The sequence below is a fragment of the Numida meleagris genome, chromosome 3 (assembly GCF_002078875.1).
Source record: "Numida meleagris isolate 19003 breed g44 Domestic line chromosome 3, NumMel1.0, whole genome shotgun sequence".
Lineage (NCBI taxonomy): Eukaryota > Metazoa > Chordata > Aves > Galliformes > Numididae > Numida > Numida meleagris.
The window spans coordinates 47,816,828-47,838,886 of NC_034411.1; the positions used below are offsets into that span (position 1 = coordinate 47,816,828).

The window sequence follows — 22,059 nt, forward strand, 5'->3', positions numbered from 1 at the left end:
TTCAAAAGCTTCATCAGAGTGGAAAACAGCTAATTTTAAAACTGCCTTCTGGTTCACTTGTGTTTCAAAAGTGGAATAAAGCTTTTGAAGCCAGCCTGTGCTGAGTCCCTCAGCGTAATGTTTCTTCACTGTTCCTGCCAGACTTCTGCATAACTAAATCACCTGGTAGATTAAACTCTGCCTGTATTTAGGCACAGTTACATGCCTGATTCCTGCTATGTGGTGGCAGTCATCCAGAAGTGACTTTGACTTTCATGAAGTTTCCTGAATTGTATTCTAAAAAGGAAGTCTAAAAAATGAACAGCAAGCCCCTGCTCTCCTCCTTACCCCCAAACTGGTATCTTAGGCTGCCTTCTGGGTACTGAGAGTTTTTTTTCATTGCCTTTTTGTGTGCTCATTCTGCAGCTCTTGTGGGTGGCGTTACAGAGGTGTCTTTCTGGGGATTCTAGGGAGAAGGACTATTAGAAAAAAAAAAACTACACTGAAGATCTAATGTGAGGTGTTCTGTTTTGCTCATGACTTCAGCTGCCTCAGGAAAGCTCTTTATTTCCCCTCTGATTGGTTCTCTCTATAGTATTTGTTTATGTGAATCTTGTGCATTCCTTTCTATTTCTCTATGATATTAATTAATTTATATTGATGAGATACAGGTATGTATGGTCAGAGCCAAAAAGCAGAGGTCTGGTATGACCTGCAATGTCCCACGTATGGGTAGGGCAGAGATCCTTGTGTAGAAGTCTCCAGAAGAGAGCTAGCTGTTATGTCTGTGAAGGAGAAAGAAGGGATCACGGGCAAGGAGCTGGGTTTCCAACAGATGGTCTTTAGCAGGTGACTTGAAAACTGGCTGCGGAACCCACTGGATCCAGCAGTTAAAATTTAAAGCCAGCAACTGGATTTGGTGTGCTGGCTTTTCTATTCTATAGTTCTTATGTATTGCAGACTTTTCTAGGTGAGTGTGAATAATTGTATTCTCTTATATGGAGCTATTTTAAACGTAAGTAGAAGGTGATAAATTTGGGGGAGGAGGAAGAGAAATAGTGATGTATTCTGCAATACATCACATTCAGGTATTGCAGGGATTTTGCAAACTGAATAACACATTTAAAATGAAAATGTTTCCACAGGCTTAACTACTTCTTACTCAGTGCTTTAGCGTATTAAAAATAAAGCCAGTTTTGTGAAGCTTTCCCTCTGCTTAAATAAGAAGGTCATAAACACGGACAGATAAGATGTTTTTAGGTAGAAGCTTTTATGCAGTAGCCTCATTACATAGGGTACTGTGTTAATATTATCTTTTGCTGTTGAATATGATGATTTGGTTTGAATTCTTTAAACTTTTAAAGAAATTACCGTTTCTCTTCTGAAGTTTGATTCTAATCTCCTTTCTTATGCTATTACTAAGTATTGTTTTCAAATAATTTCATTTTTATATTAAGTGAACTTCTGGCTGCTTTCTGAGTGTCTCATCCTGCTAAATATGGAAGGTACAAACAAGGATCTGTGCTCTCGTCCGAGAGAGGGAGAAAGAAGCTATGAGTTAGGAGCTATTTGGCTGAGCAATGCTTTCACCTCATGTCTGTTAAAATTAAGACAGAACTATGTTTGGTTTGGTTGTTTGTAATCCCTATGGTATGGCTTTTTTATGGGAAAATCTATCTCATTATCTTTCGCACAAAAACACTGACTTTATCTGATGCAACTATTGCAAGTACTACTGAGGCTTTAAAGGTTTTGTTTAGAAAAGTTTTTATAAAGATGTGATGAAGTACAGAAGGGCTTTGAACTTCCAAGTATGCTTTCCTTCCAAGAACTACTGAAGCTGTGGAAATGTTACAGTCAAAACAGTATTTGTTATGTCTTAAACATTTTCTTTGTTACTTTTAATCAAAGCAGTTCCAGCGTATGGAAGTGAGTTAGTAATGTTTGTATGCTGTGTCATATCATAAAGCTCATGAGATCTGCCAGGACCAGTTCCTATTAGTGGTTTCTCTAACCTCTTAGGGCATAACTTGAAGGCTCTAGGATGGGTCCCAACCTGAACGTTGCTATGTGGTGACAGAAGGCACAAAGACCTGATTGGCAGGAATTACTTATAGTACCAGTGAACTGTGTGAAGGAAGAACAGTCTGATAGCAGTGTAACTCCAACAAAAGAAATACAACACTGAGAAAATAGTTGGTTTCCTCCTTCAGATGCAAAGACCAGAGGAGAATAAGAATAGAAAAATACTTCAATTGGCTTGTAACATTACCAGATTTATGATTCTATAAATGGGTGGGATAATACGGCTATTTAGGTGAATTTCTGACTTTATGCAGATGAAAATTCAATGAGGCAGAAAATGGAAACTGCATGCTAAATAGAAGCTGTTCTTCATACTCACAGTTAACTGATTGGAACAAATGGGAAATTAAAAGCAAGTCTGGAATTTAGTGACCCGCTAGTAAAATTCTTCAGTTAGGACAGAGGTGGGATAGAAATTGATTGCATCCACGCACATTATTTCCTCAACTTGGTTACCCCACAATGAAGGATTGGTTTCCCAGTTGTTGGATTTCTTCAGGAATTTCTCATAGACTTGCAACTATTTCTTCATTTCATTTATATTTTTATGTAACATTAAAAAAAAAATCAATTTTCAGATGGCGTATTACTCTTTCTTTTGATCCCTCAGTAGTTCTCAATAGAAAGTTATAATATTAAATTCCTGGAGCCTTTGAGGTTTATGAGGAGAAGCTGTAGTCGTCACAATTGCGTTCTTTGAGCATTAATAATTATAGGAGGAAGCGTGTCTTTGTTACACACTTGTTGCAGGAGAAGCACTGGACTCATAGTTAAATAATTCCAGCATCTCTAGTGAAAATGCTTTTTAGAACTCAGTTCTGATCTGCTGACACTATTTCTTTAATTTTCGTATTTTGTAATTATGTAAGTGCATCTCCAGAACAATTCTGGGTTTTCACTTCACACAACCCCCCCCCACCTCACCCCCTGCACCCCCATTATCTTTCTGCTATCATTTCCCTTAAGCAATTATATAACTGGGCAAACCAATCTTCATTTAGACTCTGCTGACCTTTCTCAGGCAAACAACAGAGCTAGATGGATAGTGAAACATGTCTCACAGCAGAATTCTCAGTCCTAACAAAGAATTCTAAATTCTGTAGCAAAACCTAGACTTTCTAAATCTTTTTTATGACCTTATTTCTTAATAGTGGAGCTAGAAAACTGTTACCTAGAGAAGAGATTATTTAAAGGTGGCAGTCATGAGTCTTCTTCACTTCTGTTCTCTTTGTATTAGCACTTTGTACGTGTGGAAATAAAGTTGAAGGCTCCGGGACTTGATGTGGTTTGTTTCTTTCAAGTTTCTGGTTTGTATCTAATGCTGAAATAATACCCGTATTGGAAAGAAGCCAGATAAGATTGTGATGGTGTTACAGTTTTCAGTTGAGAAAATTATGGGGAGACTATTTGGTTACAGCTTCGAGTGTAGTGTTGCGATGGTTAAGTAAAATGTCTCCTAGTTAAGAGTTCTCACATACCATACTTCTATAGGTATCTTTATGAATCTTTGCAGCAAAACCTTCAAGATTGTGTCAACACTTAAATCATGTTTTGCCCATGTTAAATTGCATTTGCTCTTTAGCAGTGCCTTAGATCTGCATTGTTCGTTAAATGCTTGCTTCTTTCTTCAAAAGAAAAAGAGATCCTTGTGTCAACCCCTATAAGCTGTTTATGAAGCAGCCTTTTTGTGTGTGCGAATCTGAAATTCTTATTGCACTGCTTGTTTGTTTTGTTTTAACTTGGGAGTCTGGTTCTGCTTTTGGAGCCAGCCACGTTTGGGGAGCTCCTAGTGAGAGCTGTGATACAAAGTAGTGCTGACAGTCCCAAAACCACCTTCTATAGCAGTACCTCCCTTCAGCTGCTGTCCTCTTGGGACCTGTGGTAGTCTAGCATTTCCTATTCTGCTCCAGTCCTGCACTGGGAGGAGAAGTACAACTGACTGGAAGCAAAAGATCTGACTAGACCTTTCCCTTAAGTTGCTAGACCAGAGTATACGAAGATAGTGTTGTCTTCTTGGTGTAGAATGTAAAAGCAGAGTTGTGTAAAGCCGGAGCGCAAGAGTATGAGATAAGTATCAGTCTACTGATTATTTTCCTTAATGATGTGGTATACCAGTTGCAAATTTCTGGCAGGTATTTAGCAGTGATTCCACTTGATGTTGAAGTCTATGAACTTTTTTTTTAATATAAGTAAAATTAGCTTTTCCCCTCTCTATGCTTCCATGTAACTGGTGCTGAATTTAGCAGGGGGGTTTAACAGACAAGGGCTGCTTGCTTATAACGTATGCACTGCATGAAATACTAATTTCCAGGGCACAGTGAATTTGAAGGGCTATTCTTATGCATTTCTAATATTCTCTTAGAAACCATGCTTCAGCCAACTGCCAAATCTGCTAAACTTTTTTGAAGGTGATAAGTGGAGCTCAGATGCTGTGCAATGAAAGAAAATACTTGTGAAGGTCTGGTTGATGAAAATCAGTGTGATGCTTTTCCTCACTATACGTGCATCACCTGAGGTCTCATTCTTTGAGAGTTTTCTTTCTGAGCTTTTTCAGTGAAATGCATGAGCTCAGCACTTGTAAAGATTTGATGGTTTTACTTCTGTTGTGTTGTATCCAGTGGAACTTTTCAAGGAAATAGAATCAAATGCCTGTGAGTTTTCAGGGAAATATTATTTTGATGTTGAAATGTAGAAACCTTCTCTGACCTAAATTTTTGTGGCTAATACTTTTAGGAATTGCATTTTCTAATGCTTGATTTGAGGTTATACAAGGAGGCTTCATGGAGAATTAGCGTCAACAATTGGGAAATTGAAAAATCTTCAGTGATCTAATCTGGTTATCTGCATATTCTTGCCTTAAAATGTATGGGAGACAGTTCGTCCTTTCTAATTAGACAACATAAATATATTTTTCAGTATTACAAAACCTGCTCAACTATTAACTGGTGTATGAGGATACTCTAACATGAATTAACACAGGCTTTTTTTCTAGGGTATCTTTCCCAGTGTTTCTGATTTATTTTAGGAAAGCTGCATTAAATCTAGAAGAAAACAAACATTAGGAAGTGGATAAAAACTTAAATCTATAGAGGTCACAAAAATAAAAGAGTGGTCTTCATAATCACTCTTTCTGACCTTTATAGATGCACAGTATTTTGTTTGAGGTTTTCAGTGTAACAGATCTGGTGCTGGAAAGACCCTTCATCTTCTCATTTTTGTGCTTTTCTATTTTTAGCAGGAGTCTTGCCTATTTTATTTGTTTTCTGATGAATGCAAGCTTCTTAAATTCCATTTGAGCTTGGGAAGAAAATGTGAATAATAATTTATTTGAAAGAGATATAATGGAGAGAGAAGGTCGTGTAAGGGTTTTGTATTTTGGATGGAGTGAAATTTGTAGGCTTTCCCCCACACTGAGTGTCTCTAGGTAGTGTGCCAGCAGATCCAAAACACTTTATTCTGGTTGTCATAGCCAATCTTTCACGCTGATGTCTGGAACACCACCTATAAAGTGTAAAAATCTGTGCTTAAGAAAAGCATATATCAATTTTGAAATACAAATATTTGTTTGTCCTCTAAGTAGACAGTCTACTTCTGTAGGTGCTGGGATAATCAGAGTAATGTGAAATGACGTATTGCGTAGAAAAGACTTTTAGAGAAGCAATAGTGTTCTTAAGTTAAGCATTTTGTATCGTAATTGCATATTCCTACCTGTTACAGACAGCAAGCAGTCTCCAGTGGAATTTGGAGAGGTGTGAATATAAACCATCAGAATTAAGGCTTTCTGTTTTAGAGAACTGGAAGTATGTGCTTATACTTCAGAACCTCTAACTTTCGCTGGGTTATGTATTTTCTAGCTTTGGAAACGCTTCTGTACTATACCAGTAATTAGTTTGCTGTTATGAGATCTGACAATGTTTTTAAATGCATCATGGAAAAAACTGTTTTGCAGCTGAATTGCAGGCAGCTTTTAAGAACAGGATGTTGACTGCTTTGGGAGAAATATAAGACAACTAGATTGAAATCTTAAAACGAGAAGGATTTTGTGTTTTAAGGGTTATCATTCCAGGAAGCACTTCCATGTCCCTTATTTGAAAACTGGCTTAAGTGATAAGGAGCATTTCTAAAGATGCAGTGCACATCTGGCAGGCTTTCAGCATTGCATACATCTGACTGTCACTCTGGAGTAACTCCTGAAAGGCGCTGTGGGTGAAAGCATCTGTGAAGATAAGAGCTGTGCAACAGTTTGGACACAGTGTGACATAAGGCACTATAAAATTGATAAGGAGCTGCAGCTCTTAAGATGTTTCTGTAGCTTAGAAAACTTTTTGCATTATTTTGTAAAATACATAGATTTCAGTGTACTTTTCTATAAAATCTAGTGATAGATGATGGCACGGAGGAAATGTAAATGTAAAAAAAAGGTAAGGAACAAATGCCCAATGAACTGGAATCCCTCCCTGTCAGGGAAAATAGAAGAGTTGTTGCAATAGATGACATCGTGGCTAATTAGCTTTTAAATATGAAAGGTAAGTGGAGAAAAATTCTACTGCAAATTAAGTAGTAAAAAAAGCAGCTCTTAGCTCTACCCCCCATAAGGGAATTTCTTGCTGTTAAATATTTTATTTTATTCAACATATCGCCTCACTGATATGCTCGGGTTTTAGCAGTCTTCTGTATTAGTAGTTTACTTGTGCCACTGAGGTTAGTATTTGTTGTTCTCTGGTTTGATGGTTTTCTTGTTATGCTTGTAAAGTTACACCTGAGGGTCTGAGCAGCTCCATCCACCAGAAGTGCAGAGAAGGTGAAGACGGTAACTTTGAGGTGCTACAGCCAACAGCATCAGTGTAAGTTTTATATGCTTGTTGTTCTTCCATACCATTGTGTGGAAACAGCTCTCTGAACTTGAAAGCTTCTCTTTTGACTGCTGAATTCCAAGTAAGTGCCATGGGCAAGACTGAGATGGAAAAGACAGAGTGGAAACCAATGCATCGACTAGTAGGAGATTATGGTGAAGGCCTGCCTGACTTTGCTCAGGGCTTTCAGGGGATGCATCCTATAAGATGTAGTTCAGTTCACTTTCTTCAGAGAAACTGTATACAGAAATAATGGAAATATTAAAAATTAATTTTCATTAATCTTACTTCAGTAATAAAATACTGATAAAACACCTATAAAAGCTCTGGCTACGAACACTTTTTCTGTTAAATCTTTGTTTTGAAGTGCTACTCTAACATTTGTAACTTCTGTGAAACCTCTTCATGTTCAGAAAGCCAACAGAAAAGAATTAGGGAAGCCAGATAGTGGCATAGAAAGTTATTTGGGCATTTTCCTTTCTAAATAGACTTGAGGTGAAAAATATATCTACAAATAGATTTGAGGTGAAAAAAATGTGTGTGTGTGTATATATATATATTTCCCCCTTACATCCTGCTATTGTTTACATCTCTGACTTATGGCTTATATGTTAAAAGTTGGTACAAGAGCATTGTTCCTAACTAGCAAGAAGGCATCACAAAGGCTGACCAGAGCTTCAGCAATGAAGCGCTGCATCATAGAATGGATATTTTGTAGAACACTGTAATGCTTCACACACTTGATTTAAAAATATTGTAGAGATTATATCTTTCTTTCATACACTTCCTTCTTCATTCTTCATAAATGCCTGTATTTAAATAGCTGTATTAAGGACTACATGTATGCTACCATGGGTGACTTAAACTTTTGTACTGAAGAATTGTGGCTATGCTTTGATTTGAAGCTTCCTGTCGTGCATCATGTGAGCCATAAAAAGGACGATGCAGCAGCCTCCTCTATGTTATGTAGGTTGCACTGAAAATGATGCCTCCTATTTATTTCCATGAAAACTGCAACAGATACAAAAAGCACAAGAACATTGATAGAGTGATTTCTCAGTTACAGAACACTATTTTCATTATCTTTCAATATAGTCACTATGTTTGTGTAAAAAAATTAAAAATAAAAATAAAAAATAAAAAATTTAAAAAAGCTGCAGCAGCAGAGGTGATGCACTGTTCCACAGCTGCTATGACAACATGATTGCTAGGATAATGTTGCTGACACAGTTCATCTTTCATCAGCCTGAAGAGATGGAAGTCAGAAGATGCAAAATCTGAAGTATATGGTGGATGTGATAGGGCAGTCTAGCCAAGATTGGCAATGTGCCCCATGTTCCTTAAACTGCTATGGGGCCTGGCAGTATTGTGTTGTAAGAGAAAGGTTGCCTTCTCTGGCCCAACTCTGACACTGTGGGCCAACATAATAAAGTAGGAGGCATTAATTTCAGAGTAGCCCTTGTATATCACGGTCACTGTCTCTGAAAGGGCTGTATCATGCTGCATTGTGTATGTATGTGAGATCTCTCAGAAAATGGCCGTTCAGAATAATTAATCCTAATCAGTAATGGAACAGGAACAATGTCAAAATGCAGACTTGTTTCTCTTTAATTTGCATCACTTCCACCTATCTATGTGCATATCTATGATATAGTGGAAAAAATCACTTACAGAATGTGTACTTCCTTATTTGAATCTTCACTTTGATATATTTTCTTATGGTATATCTAAATGCCACTGTTAAAGCTGATTTTATGCAGTTCTTTTCCATATGAAAGAGATTGTCCTTACTTAAGTTAAACAATATATCTTTTGTCATCCCTTACGATTTCTAAGAAGAGTGTATTCAGGGCTGTAGATTTCTTCCAATTTTGGCTTTATTTAGTTCCCTAAATATTTCCTTCAGTGCTAGTGACATGTATTAGTAACACAGTGAAATGCAGAAATGAAAATAGAATTTGAGGCGAGCGTGTGTGTTCTGAAAGCCCTGACAAAGATACTTCAGCAATAAACAGAGAATAAGAGGGTAGACTAAGGCAGGATTTGGTGCATGCCCTCCAAATCTATACTGCTATAAAGATGAAAACACAGAGCTGTAAAATGGAGGTAGTAGAGAGAGTAGTTTTACCTCTAGTCTTGGCTCTAGTCACTGACTTAAAAATAACTGTAGAATCACAGAATGGCTTGGGTTGGAAGGGACCTCAAAGACCATCCAGTTCCAACCCCCCTGCTGTGGGCAGGGCTACCACCTTCTAGACCAGGCTCCCCAGGGCCCCATCCAATCTGGCCTTTAGCACCTCATCCACAACTCTGGGCAGTCTGTGCCAGGGCCTCATTATATTCAGTTAAAAATTTCCTCCTAATATCTGACCTAAATCTTCCCTCTTTCAGCTTAAAAATGTTCACCCTTGTCCTATCACTATCGGATCCTGTAAAAAGTCAGTTCCCCTCCTGCTTGTAAGCTCCCTTCAAGTACTGGCAGACCACAATGAGGTCTTCCTGGAGCCTTCTCTTGACCATGCTAAGCCCAACTCCCTCAACCTTTCTTTGTAGGAGAGGTGCTCCAGTCCTTTGATCATCTTTGTGCCACTCTTCTGGACCTGCTCCAACATCCAGTCATATCCCTCCTGTGCTGGGAGACCCAGTCCTGGATGCAGTACTCCAGATGGGGCCTCACAAGGGCAGAATAGAGGGGGACAACCCCCTCCCTTACCCTGTTGATGCAGGCCAGGGTACTGTTGGCCTTCCAGACTGTAAGAGCTCACTGCTGGCTTATGTTCAGCTCTTTGTTCACCAGGACTCCCAAGTCCTTCTCTGTAGGGCTGTTCTGAATGAGTTCTTCTCCCAGTCTGATTACAGACCTGGGGTTGCCCCAAACGCAACACCTTTCTCTTGGCCTTTTTGAATATCACTATGTTCTTATGCAGCCCCTTTTCAAGCTTGTCCAGATCCCTAAAATAAGTGAATAACAGGAGGGGAAAAATCAAACGCTGTGTACTGAGACCTGGAGTAAAATTTATGATTGATTCTACCCTGGATGCATTAGGACACCAAGCTGAATCCATGACCATTAGAGCATGATACTACATGCTGGTGATCTTTATAGAAAAGCCAACTTGTTGAAGCAGTATTTAAAAATAAGAACTTTATGTTTTGCTCTTAATGGCTCAAAGCACTCTGGCAATGTTTAACTAGCTTAGGACTAGTTTAGCTTTTGTAGTTCTACTTGAAAGACAATAATTTCACAAATTCCTTCTCTTCTTGAAAGTTAATAAAAACTGATCTTAGCCTTTGTCCCTTCCCTCTAAGTTTCCATAGTGTTTTTTTTGGATCAAAGACCAACCATTCCTGACAGAAGAGAATTATTCCTGACCTGACAAACAAAATATGAGGCATCATTTTCATGTTCTTTATCAGCTGTAACTCCAAGCTTTGATAATGTGGAAACATAGGACTTTAATTGCAAATAACTGTGTGCTAGCTACTGAAGCTCAGAAGGAAGTGCTGCTGGGACATATCACAAATTATTGAATCAAACCAATGAATAGCTCCATAAGTAACTGCAAATCACGTGAGGAAAGGAACATATTGTTGGAATGCCCCTATTTACGTTGTGCATGCTAGAAATTTCGTACATTATTTTTTCTATAACTGATAGAGAAATTAACTTCAGTAATTTCTTAACATAGTCAAGTTTTGTAGAATGCACTTTATAAGTGATGATATTTCAGAAGAAGGTAGAAAATGTGATCAGGAAAATGCAAGTGGTGGAAGCCCCATTCTTAGAGACATTCAAGGACAGGCTGGATGGGGCTCTGATCAACCTGATCTAGCTGTAGGTGTCCCTGCTTACTGCAGGGGAGTTGGACTAGGTGGCCTTTAAAGGTCCCTTCCAACTCAAAAGATTCTATGATAACATTTCAGTGCTGGTAGACCCAAACAATTTAACCTCCAAATGAGAGGTCCCATTACACTGGATCTTAAGAGAACATTTCAGTTGTACCTGCATGCTACATTCCACATTTGAGAATTGGATTTTTATTTTTTTTTTAATAAGGAGTACTGGTCTTTAAAGCTGATAAAGCTGACAAGTGACTGCCTTGCCCCCCTCTTTCAGCTTGGTTATTTTCACAAGGATGTTTTTACTTTGTTTCTGCTCATGGCAGATCTTACCTGTGGTTTCAGAAATATGTCCTAATTCTGTTCCTGTTAATTCAATATCATAACTGACTGATGTTATATGCTTCCATTGGTAATAACAATAATAGGAGAGAGGGCAGGTGGAAGGAATCTCTGAAATTCTTTTTTCTTTTTCTTTCATATGTTATTTTCTCTGGCTCAGGTCATTACAGGTATTAAGGAGCATGATTTCTTGTTAAGCAAATCACATTCATGAAAGTAAATGAGACAAGGGAAGAAATACAAAATCAAGTGGTGCTACCAGTAGAGAACCTGACCCTTTGCTTTCTTGAAGGATTGCATAATGGTACTGATACTGGTCAGCAGGTCTGTCCCAGAGCAAGTAGTTGCATGGATGATTGAAACAATACAGCACATTTTTGTATTCTTTATATAATGAAAAATTGTCACAAAATATTTAACAAATAAATAGCAAATCAGGAAGAGGTTGTCTAGGTTATTTCTCCAAAGGAATATGAAGGCTTATGACTTGGTTCTCATATTCATATGTACGTTCATCAACTTTGCATATCTTTTTTCTCTGTATATTTGTTTGACTAAAAGATGAGACTGCTTATCCTAATATTTGAAACATACTGAGAAGAAAAGCAAATAATCACTTTCTTGTCAAAATCTGGAACTCCACTTTGTTCCCTACTAACACCAAGACAAGAGAGAGCAAGTTCCTGGAAGACTTAGGAATCGCTGAGGACAAGATTCTAGAAAGGAAAATGTGGAAATGAGTGTGGGACTAAGTAATTACTAGTGCTCTTAGCTGGAAAACTGGCATGAACTAGTATGCAATTGTTTGAAGTGCTAGTGACCTCTTATAAATTACTTCAGTGATTTCTTCAATTATTATAGAAGAATAATTGTTTATTACTGCTGCCCTCTGTTCTGAAGTGCTGCTTCATTCTAGAGTGCTCTGCTTAAGGGACACTTCTCCAGCATTCTAAACACTATGTTTTGATAAAGCTTTCTATTTTTTTTTCCTGATAGTTCCCTGTGTATTAATGTTTCTGAGGTGTTTTCTGGAAGAGGATTAAAACTTTGTCTGAAAGGAGCAAACCCAAGCCACCTGGGCAAGGGAGACTGTCAAAATTTAAATGAGAAGCATAAAGCTGGCTTTATAGTTGCTTTGATTTGCCTTAGCAGCCAATGTGCCCTTGACCAGATAGAGTTTATCCATCTAGTACAAATTCTTATACTTACTGCTCTAGTGGGTTTTGCTGAAGATGTCGGCTTTTAATATATGAGTCAGCAGTGTTTATCAGTTTCAATATCATGCCTTGGGAATACTGCCACTTATACTTTAATATGACTTGGCTTGTCAATTCAAATCTTGTTGGATTTCTGGGTGGGTTTTTTTTTTTTTTTTCAATTTTAAACTCTTATAATGCTATGGTTTATAGGGATAATTCATGAAAATATGCCTGCTGGTTCTTAGATAAAAAGTTTAGGAAGACATGGCTCTCTACTGTTGCGCTGAACTATTTTATTTGCCAGGTTTATTTACTGTATTTTAAGGTATAATGCTAAGAAAATTCTGAATGCAGATTTTGAAGTTCTTGTTTGAATTACAGTGGGCATCTCAGTTGGAAAATACTCCTATAAAGGTTTAATTCTTGCTGCTGAAATGCCTTACAAAAATTCTTCACATAATCATGCTTAAAAGTCACACCTTTTCTAAGCCTATTCCCGTGGGAAATAATCATGTTCTATTAGAAACTACCTTAATTCATTGTGCTGGCATCTCTTAATACCCAACATGATCTCTGATTCCCAATATGTGCACAGCCCCTAAGTCATGACTCCTGATACAACATTTAGTGTACAATTTTGCAGGCAGTGTGCAGCAAGAATCTGGGGGACTTGCAGTGCTGTCATCAGCTTTGTATGGCCTTTAGCAACTTCCTTGCCTCCTCTCTGCTTTGAAGGTCCTTGGGTGAAGACAATAAACCTTCTCCCTCCTCACTCCAATGAATTTAGATTGCTTAAATTAGTTTTCAAATGCCTGGTGTGTTAGAAGTCTGAACTGAATTTCTGATGTAAATCATTTCAATAGCAGAGTGATGCTACATGCTAACAGAATCTTCCTGTACTGGAAAGAATGTGTGTTTCACAGCCATGAATTAAAAAATAGAGATAGATTGTGTCTTTTTTTTAAAGTCATAAGGCAATATTCACTATTTATATAAAAGGAGTATGTGATTAAAATAACTATCTCTGATTTTGCATCTTTCATCCAAAAGTTGTATAGACTTTTTAAAAAAAATCTAATCTGTGAGATAATGAGTAAGAGATGAGAATTCTTTACATGCATCAACTATTAATTAAGGGCTTTTTTAAGCATTTGTTTTGCGTTACAATACCAAGCCGGGAATACTTTATCTAAAGTAAACTGCAAGACAACTGAAAGCTCTTTAACGAAACTCATAGTTGAAATCTCCCTTTTTCCATTATGTATTGCCTTTCAGTTTTACCTTTATGATTGTATAATATATAACAGTTTAAAAACCGGGAAAAAAATGTCCCCATTAGTAGATTCTAAGTGCAGTGTCCTAAGTGCAACAGGTAGGTACTTATACAGTAGGTACAGACAGTATCTCTGAAAGGGCATTTGTGGTTTATTGACCTGCCAGTGGTTCTTTTCACACAGAGTCCCTAGGTAGGAGCATCTGAGCTGTGCAAAGAGTAGGAATAGTGTTGTCTGTGCCTTGCAGGTACCTGAGTACTAGTTCCTTGTTGGCACTGGGACTCTTGCTCTGAAGTTTGGAGTCTCTTTCAGTTTGAAATATGGTTGTGATACTGTCCAGTTCCCCTTGTGTTTCCAGCAAGGTTCTTCTACCATTCCCAAAGTGGTATTCCACGTACATAGATAGTAACTGGTCAGATAGAGGCTTCATCCATTGTAAAAGAGAAGTTTAGGGAAGCTATTTATTCTGAAGTGTTAACCTCTGAAGGTGGACTCAAAAATTCTTGTTTTTTTGACAAGATTATTTCTAAAACGTGTTGCTATTGTAGTGACAGATAATTCGTACGCCTCAGTTGTTAGCTATTACAGAATGCATGCATATGCTGACAGAGAAAGAGAAAACAGAATAAGCTCCGAGAATTTAATTTATAGTATATATTACAGTTGTAAAATTATTTGCTTGTTTTATGTGTTTTGTTTTCTCTAAACTGAACTTTATGGGGAGAATATATATAATGAATCCCTATATATTGCTTTCCCTTATTCCAAATTTATGGCTTTAACGATCTTCTGTGAGAAGCTGTTTGTCTCAGCTCTGTGTACGTTGACATACTGGACTCATGTGGCTTCCTTTATTTAATCTGGAATGCTTCTGAAACACCAGCGGCCACAAAATATTCAGAAACAGTGTGTAAAGCAGGACATTTTCTTTACTATATGCTGTCTGGGTCTTTCAATATTTGTACTCTTTCATGAGTAAAGTAAGCACTTAAGTAGAATTTATAGAAATTTAATATAATTTAAAAAATGAGAGCAAGGAAGTAACTTACAGTAGTCTCTTATGTCTCCACATGTATACATGAGTGCACTCACTAACTTACGAAATGCTGAGTTTGTGTGTATGTGTGCGTATGTATAAAATCAAGTTCTTGTCTGTCGGGAGGTTAATTGCAATGGCGGTTCCTGACAAGAAAATTGTATATTGTACAGGTTTTGTTGTTCAGATAGCTTACTTTTTGCCATTTCTCAAGCTGCATTTTGGGTTCAGCTATGCTAACAGTTTGAAATATGCCGAACTTTTGTGTGTTCTTAATATAAGAAAAGAGCTGAAAAGACTTCCATAGCTTATAACTTCTTACAGGTGCTTTCCATTTACGTGCAGATTTTTTTGTTCTGAGAGTAAACCTGAGGCAGTTAATAAGCTGCTCCATAGTTTTAAGTTGGGTGAGTAACAGACCTGAGCTGTGGAAAAAGGAAATTTGTTACAGCTTCTTAGAGGTATGCTTTGTTTTTCTTTTTCTCTGTGGTGCGCGGTAACTTGATGATCTTGAGTTTTCTTGTAAGCAGTCAGCTCTGCCTTCTTTTTCACAGCCTTAATTCTGGTCACATAACAAGAAACAGATCAAATTATCTTTGTGATATCTATGGCAAAGCGCAGTATTGCTCTGAAAACCTGAAGGAACTCCTACCAGTCCTTAGATAGACATTAAGCATTAGTTCCATAAAATAGTCCTCTCCCTCTGGGCAAAGTAGTTACATCTGGGCCCATGCAGAGCTGAGCAGCTGCTTGTATTAATGGAGTGCTGTGTGGTCACTTCTATCATGTCTATCTCCTATTTCACAGATAACATCGTAGTCTGATGTGGTGTGTGTAAATAGCTCACTGCACTGCAAACAATATTTTACGGAGCCAGCTTGAGCCTTCCAGCTTGTTCATGATCCTAACTACTTTACCATGTGCTGCTTCTCTTGTAGGCTGAACTTGCTTAATAACTCCTTACATTCTTGACTTTTCCATCCTTATTTATGTCCAAGGAACACTTGCATTCCTTCCTTCTTAAAGCTCTGTGATTTGTTCCTGCCTGCAAGCCCTATAAATCCCGGAAAGTGTAATAGTCCTGCAAGAGTCAAGCTTCTCATTGTTGTCCTTGTCTCTTTTGTGCAACACCTTGTATCCCTTCCATACCTTTCTGACTACAGGGTAGCACTGTTTTGGAAGTCTCCCATAACTGAGCTTTAAATTAGGAAGGCTAAGTAATCTATGCCTTATGAAGAGAGAGAGCAGTAATGGGTTGTGTCCTTTAACAACAATGAACAGCTTGGCCAACATTTTAAGTAACTCTCAATAGAGAAATTAGGAGGAACAGCAACAGCAGAAAGCACCTCTCTGGGCTCAATTGCCGAGATACATCCTCTGTCTTGACACTTGGGTAGGTTACAGCTGTTTGGTCTCTCATAGCTCCCCAGCACAGAGAAAATACCTTGACTGTAAGCTTGCCTGTCTCTGTCCTGACCCACTGAATATTTAAGAGACTATCTTGAATGTGGTGGCCTTGACATATGGAAATGTTTTAGCACATACTAAACCTGGGATTTTGTGATAATACTCATTTCACTGTATCGCTTTGATTTACCTATAGAGGTTGACACTGCCTGTTTTAATGATTTGAACATGTATAAGTGGTGCCTGACCTTGTCTTTATGATTGTCTGTGCATCTATCACAATGAGGCATAAATGAACCATGACTTTCAGTAGCAATATAGAAATTTTTTTAGTAGCAATGTACAGCAAGCGCAGTTGATCACTGATCAAACCCACAGCCCATTTTACTCCTGCAGATGAGTGCAGAATGGCAGCGGGTAGCTGTAGCAATGAATTTTGATCAGAGTAAACACTGAGAGCTCATTTGTTATTGATTGGTGAAGGTATGGCAACAGGCAATGATGGCGAAAAGCAGAGCTGCGTGCTGCTGAGAAATGAGACAGTCAAATAATGTTACACTTCACTAATTTTCAGACACAAAATATAGTAGAGGTTTTACAAGGCTGGTATATAGGAAGCAGCTGGTACTGCTTGAAATGCGTTAGTACCAGTTACCTGGTGTCTGCCTACACTATTCAAATCTATAAGTCAATTTCTCTAATAAAAATTAGAGAAAATTGAAAATGCCTTAAAAAAAGGCATTAGCAGACCTCTTATAGGTGCACTCAGTGTACATCTGTTTGTGTATGTGTGTGTGGAAAAAATATCTGTGTTAAAATTGGCTGCTTCAACAAATGGATATTGTATCCCACATTCAGTTAAACATTATTAATTTCGCTTGTCTGTAGCACTTCCTTTGATTTCTCTTCCCACTCTTGGTGATCTTGACTTGGGATAGTACAAACTGATGTTCTGTCTAGCGCCTCAACGTGATTGACCAAAAGCAGGTGATCTCTTCTCTCTACCCTTCTATTGTGTTGCTAACCTGTTCATAGTAAAGATACTCTAAAGTACGTGGATTGGGAGATGATATTATTTGCATTGTAACTGTATTTCTAAAGCCCTGGAAAGCTAAATAATATATTATTACATCTTAGCAAAAAGTTAAGCCGCTACAGGTTTACAAAGTCAAGAATTATGATGTGCCATACCCTATTTCTTCTACTCCTCCAAAGCCACTGCTTCATCTAGTATACAAAATGTCAATTCATGGAGAAATAATGCCATTGACTATCAGATATCTGCTGTGTTTTTTCTAGTATTTGGAAGCTTGACACCTGGTATACATGATCTTAATGACTGCAGTTGGATAACTATACATAAATATGGATACATGCTCTTTGATGGACTATCTTTGAATCCTTCTGAGTTTGTACACCTCTCAAATTCTGCTATGTTTAAATACTATAAATAACCACGAACAATTTAACAATTCTGTCAAGTTTTTGATGGTGTTCAGTAAATGTAACTTGAGCTAACGTAAATTTTCATGTCCACTGTGCAGGTGCTACACATAGATAAGTTTCTGCCCCAACACTAAAAGTTTTAACAGTTGTAAAATATATTTATATATGCAAGTTTTACACAGTGGTATTTATCTTCATTTTTATATGCAATCTATATGCATTTTTGGTTAGAAGAACATTTAGGTTTAAGATAACAGATGCCTGGAGTATACAAAGGCATGTATGCTAACTTTCTGAATACCTCTCAGTGAAAAAGAGAGTTTTTATTTTAAAGCAAATATACGCAAAACTTCACAAAATTTGACGAAGACTGGCAATATTTGACAGAGACTTTAATTACAATTGCTGTGTTATTTCTGTAGCATAGTTTCATGAACCAGACATTCTTCTAAATGTTTTATGTAGCAATCACTTTTATGTTGAATGGACTTTACCTAAAATTGAAATAAATTCTTTCATGCTATCATCAAGTGAAACGCTTATGAGGTAGGAAAAAAATATATGCAAATTTTATTGGAATATTACTTTTTTTCCTATTTGCATGAGGAAAGTACAAAAATAAACCAGATCTAGCAGGGACAAGGCTGTTCTTTAAAATGCCTTGCTACATTATTAAAATAATCAAGGAAAAATTAAAAATAGCTTTACTAACTATTTTGTAAAATAATAAGCAACAGGCATTGTCCTGGAAAATATTCTCATGTTTTAAACAGTTTATGTTCTAGAATCTTTATTGCTTGGCTTGTTAATTCTTCCAGTACCATGGTAGATACAGTTCTCAAAATAATGACAAGATTTCATTTTACACAGTGTTACTTTTCAGATTTTTTTTTTAATTTTTTACAGAGAGTGCAGCGCCTCTGCCAGTAAGATGGTGTACACAATAGCTGCATTATTTTAAATCTCTCCAACTTAACAACTCCTCAGTGGCTGAACTGACATTATCTCCCTTGGCTGATTACGCTTCCTGCTGGTGAATTGCTGTCAAGAGTAAGAGAAGAAACTCTTGGTGGGGCAGATAAAATCTGCTAATCAGTTCTGCTATAATTAATGTAGAATTTAAAGCAGAAAAATACAGACTGTCAGTAATGTGCTCAATAATTTGTGCCAAGACCTGTTTATCAATAGTGCTTATCTTTGGGAAGGAGCATAGTTAATTTCTTCAGTAGTCCATAAATTATTACAGAAATTACAAATCTGCTATAAAATCAATACAACTAATTGTAAATTAATAGATTTCTAAGTGTGAAGGAGCATGTAATAATGTAGATGAGTCCTTGACTGAACGTGCCAGTTCTGGTGTTAGGGGTGGGAGCTTCCCACTGTTTTATGTGACATCTTCAAGTGTAAACACATTTCTTTTCCTTTCCCCAACTGATTTAGCCTGCTACTGTAGCAAGTAACATTTCCATTAGCCTCCCACAGTTAAGTCGTGGAGTAACTATAATCACAAAAACATCCAACATGCAAGCAAACTAATAGAGCAGCAACTGTGGTCATAGCTTATCTCCATCTTACAGGCATTTGTGAGTTCACCTCAGCTGGTGCAGAAACAAATCCCTTTAAACTGATTCTAATGGGGAATAAATACGTTTTATTACAATACAGGGTTTGCAGATATTTCTGCACACATTTGCTAGATAGAAAAGCTCCGTTTGTGTTGTTTTCCTACCAGCAAGGCAGTGGCCTGTGTGTTGATGCCTAGACTGCTTGGAATGGAAGCGGCAGGAGAGGAGTAGTTCGAACATGAGGATACTTCACATTTAATTTATAATAAATACCTGTAAATGCTGACAATTTTAGTTATGTTGCAAGCAATAAAAATAATTGTAAGGCAAGAAGAGATTTCCTTTTTATTGCTTGCACTATTTTGGTTCTGCTAAAGCAAACTGTGTTTTCATATGTACAGTAACCATATGTTTCTGTAATCTAGCTTTCTTTCTTTTTAATTAAAAACAAAATAGATATCTGTCATTGCATAGCATTCTCAGCTTTTCTTTTACTGAAAACCTTAGTTTGTTAAAGGAGTTAACCTTGCTGCAGAGTCAATTCAGCTTCACATGAAAGTTTTTCTGATCTGGGATTTCAAGGTGTCCTTACTTTCCTCTGAGATTGGAGTCTGGAAACTTGCCACAAAACCATTCACACCAAAGACTTATCTTACAGCACAGTTCATCTGTTCTGGAAGTAACAACACCTGTTAGTATTAACAAATTTGATGGATCCTCTTTCAGCACTGGGTTGTTGTTGAATAATAGAAGAATGAATAGGGAGATGATACAAGGTCTCATAAAGAGACTTCACTCAATATCATAAGATTTTGCATAATCTGAGTGCCAGGAATGTGCCTTCAGTTGAAAAACAGAGCACAAATTTGTATGAGAATAAGTAAATTCAAGGTCAGCTGGAAGGATGCTGAAGTCTGCATGACTTGCACTGCTGCTTTGGACACATCTGATCATGACAGGAGTTGTAATATCATGTGTGATCTCTGTATGTCAAAACTGGCAGTAGTCAAAGGAGAGGTTGAATCAGCTCAGGGAAATTGTATATAGAGTTAGGATAAGGGGATTGTTTTTCCATGGAAATGCTAACCCTTAGATTTACTGGGCACTAATTTTCCTTGAAATTGTACTGACATAAGTTGAATTTCAAAATAAGTCTCGTCTTCAGCAGTGCGTGTAGTTGCAGGGGAAGAGAGGCTGAATCTTTGTATGGCAAAATGAACAGTGAATATGAGTATCAAAATCACGCATATTTTAAGTGAAATCCTGTTGGTGCATGATCTTGTTTTATGAAGGTGTACAACAACATATGGAAATATATGAGAAAGGGTACTGAAAGATGAGGAAAGGTCTGTTATGACTATGTACTCCGACCAGCTATGTTATACCTAAGACTTAAAATGTGTGCTAGTTTTATTTTAGTTGCATCCTTAGAGTTTTGAAATAACTACATCTGCATAGTTACAAAATCTCTGCTTCCTAAGTAGGATCTTCTCACAGATTTCCTTTGAATTTTATTTAAAATAGTACTTAAAGTGTAGACATCAGGTTTAGATCCCATGGCCTAGTTGTAATGCACATACAGAAATAATATAACTTCACTACACCTGTTCACTACTGTATGGGAACTGTTGAGCCACAGCCTGAACCACTGATTGAGCACCTGGAGAAAAGACCCAGTCAGCCCTGGGAGCACAGGTGAAAGCAATTCACCTGTGCAACCAGAAGGGGTGGAGCCTGGCTCCACCCCTCTTAGGCCTCATTTAAGGGCTGACTGCCACTGAGGAAGGATCTCTTCCTGGAGATCCCTCCTTGGTGGAGCTTTTCCTTGCAAACTTAGATCTTTGGAGTCAGGTGAGCAATCTTCTTCCCTTCCTTTATAGTACCTTTCTGTCATGTTGGTCCTTCTGTCATTACACCTCTTTTGTAACACCTTTTTCCATCATGTTGATCTTTCCAATAGTTACAACTACTCTTTACAGGTCCATACTTTGACTTTATGCATAATTATAGTTTGTTACTGTGATAGCTGTGTTATCTACATCTGTTTCCAAATGACTGGTGATGTATTAATTGGGTTACCAAGACAGAGCATTGTAGGTCAGACCAGAATCAAGTGGTGATTTTAGAACTGCGTATGAAAACCTTTAATGATCTACCTATAAAAAAGGATTTCCTGGTAGAGATCCCATTGGTTTTATTACTTGCTTTGATTGTTAAGTTGCCAGTATAGCAGAATTCTTCAGATGTTTTCAACAGAGTTAATACCTGTTGAACTAGAAGCTACCCTAAGCCACGAAATTAGACTTGGCTTTAAATGAAACCATAAGCAGGGAATGGTTTATACGTTGCGCTTTACAAGTGCAACTCCTTTGTCATTGTGCTTAAGAAAGTTATCTAAAAGTTGCTTCAGTCATGACATTAAATTCTAGCATACAGCATTACAGGAGAAAAATACCCTACCTTCGTTTTTCTTCTCTGGCTTATTTTTCCAGAAATTTCACTATTCTTTGTAGCTAGAAACTTCCAGATTATGGCATGTTATGATGTGGAATACTGATGAAAAACCATTAAAACAATGATAGTATGTTCACAATGTGTTATACATGTCTTATTTAAGGAATAACTCCAAATTCTTGTTATTAGTAGAAGAAAAGATCTGTCTAGGTAGTTTAACAACAGCTTAACTGTAGCATGGGTGTGCAAAGCTCAGTGCTGCTGCATCCTACTTAAGGAGGATGGAGTCTCAGTAAGCTTTGTAATAAAGTACGAGACTAAAATGCATAGAAAGTAGACAGGTTTTGCTTCTTTTGTGTGTTTGTTGTTTTTTTATGTTTAAAAAATAGTGAAATAATGGATTTTTCTAATGGCATGTTTGGTGACCTAGCAGTGGGGTGATGTGCAGGGGCATGTCCAGGGGGAGCAGCAGAGCTGTAAGATGCTTCCTAACTATCCAGGGGGCAGCTTGGTTTTTTTTGACGGTTCCACAAGTTAAAAATGTTGTTAACTTTCCTGCTTATGTTTCAGTAACTC

General features: G+C 37.5%; 1 protein-coding gene and 1 long non-coding RNA gene across 3 annotated transcripts in view; one reads left to right on the plus strand and one right to left on the minus strand.

Annotated features, from left to right (window-relative positions):
• SASH1 (SAM and SH3 domain containing 1) overlaps nt 1-22,059 on the plus strand; it is a 540,276-nt gene that overhangs the window by 216,161 nt on the left and 302,056 nt on the right. The gene's annotated exons all lie outside the window — the stretch shown is intronic.
• LOC110395264 overlaps nt 6,711-22,059 on the minus strand; it is a 41,452-nt gene continuing 26,103 nt past the window's right edge. Inside the window, exon 3 of the long non-coding RNA XR_002436272.1 lies at nt 6,711-7,154. This is a non-coding gene — a long non-coding RNA (uncharacterized LOC110395264). The remainder of the gene's footprint in view (nt 7,155-22,059) is intronic.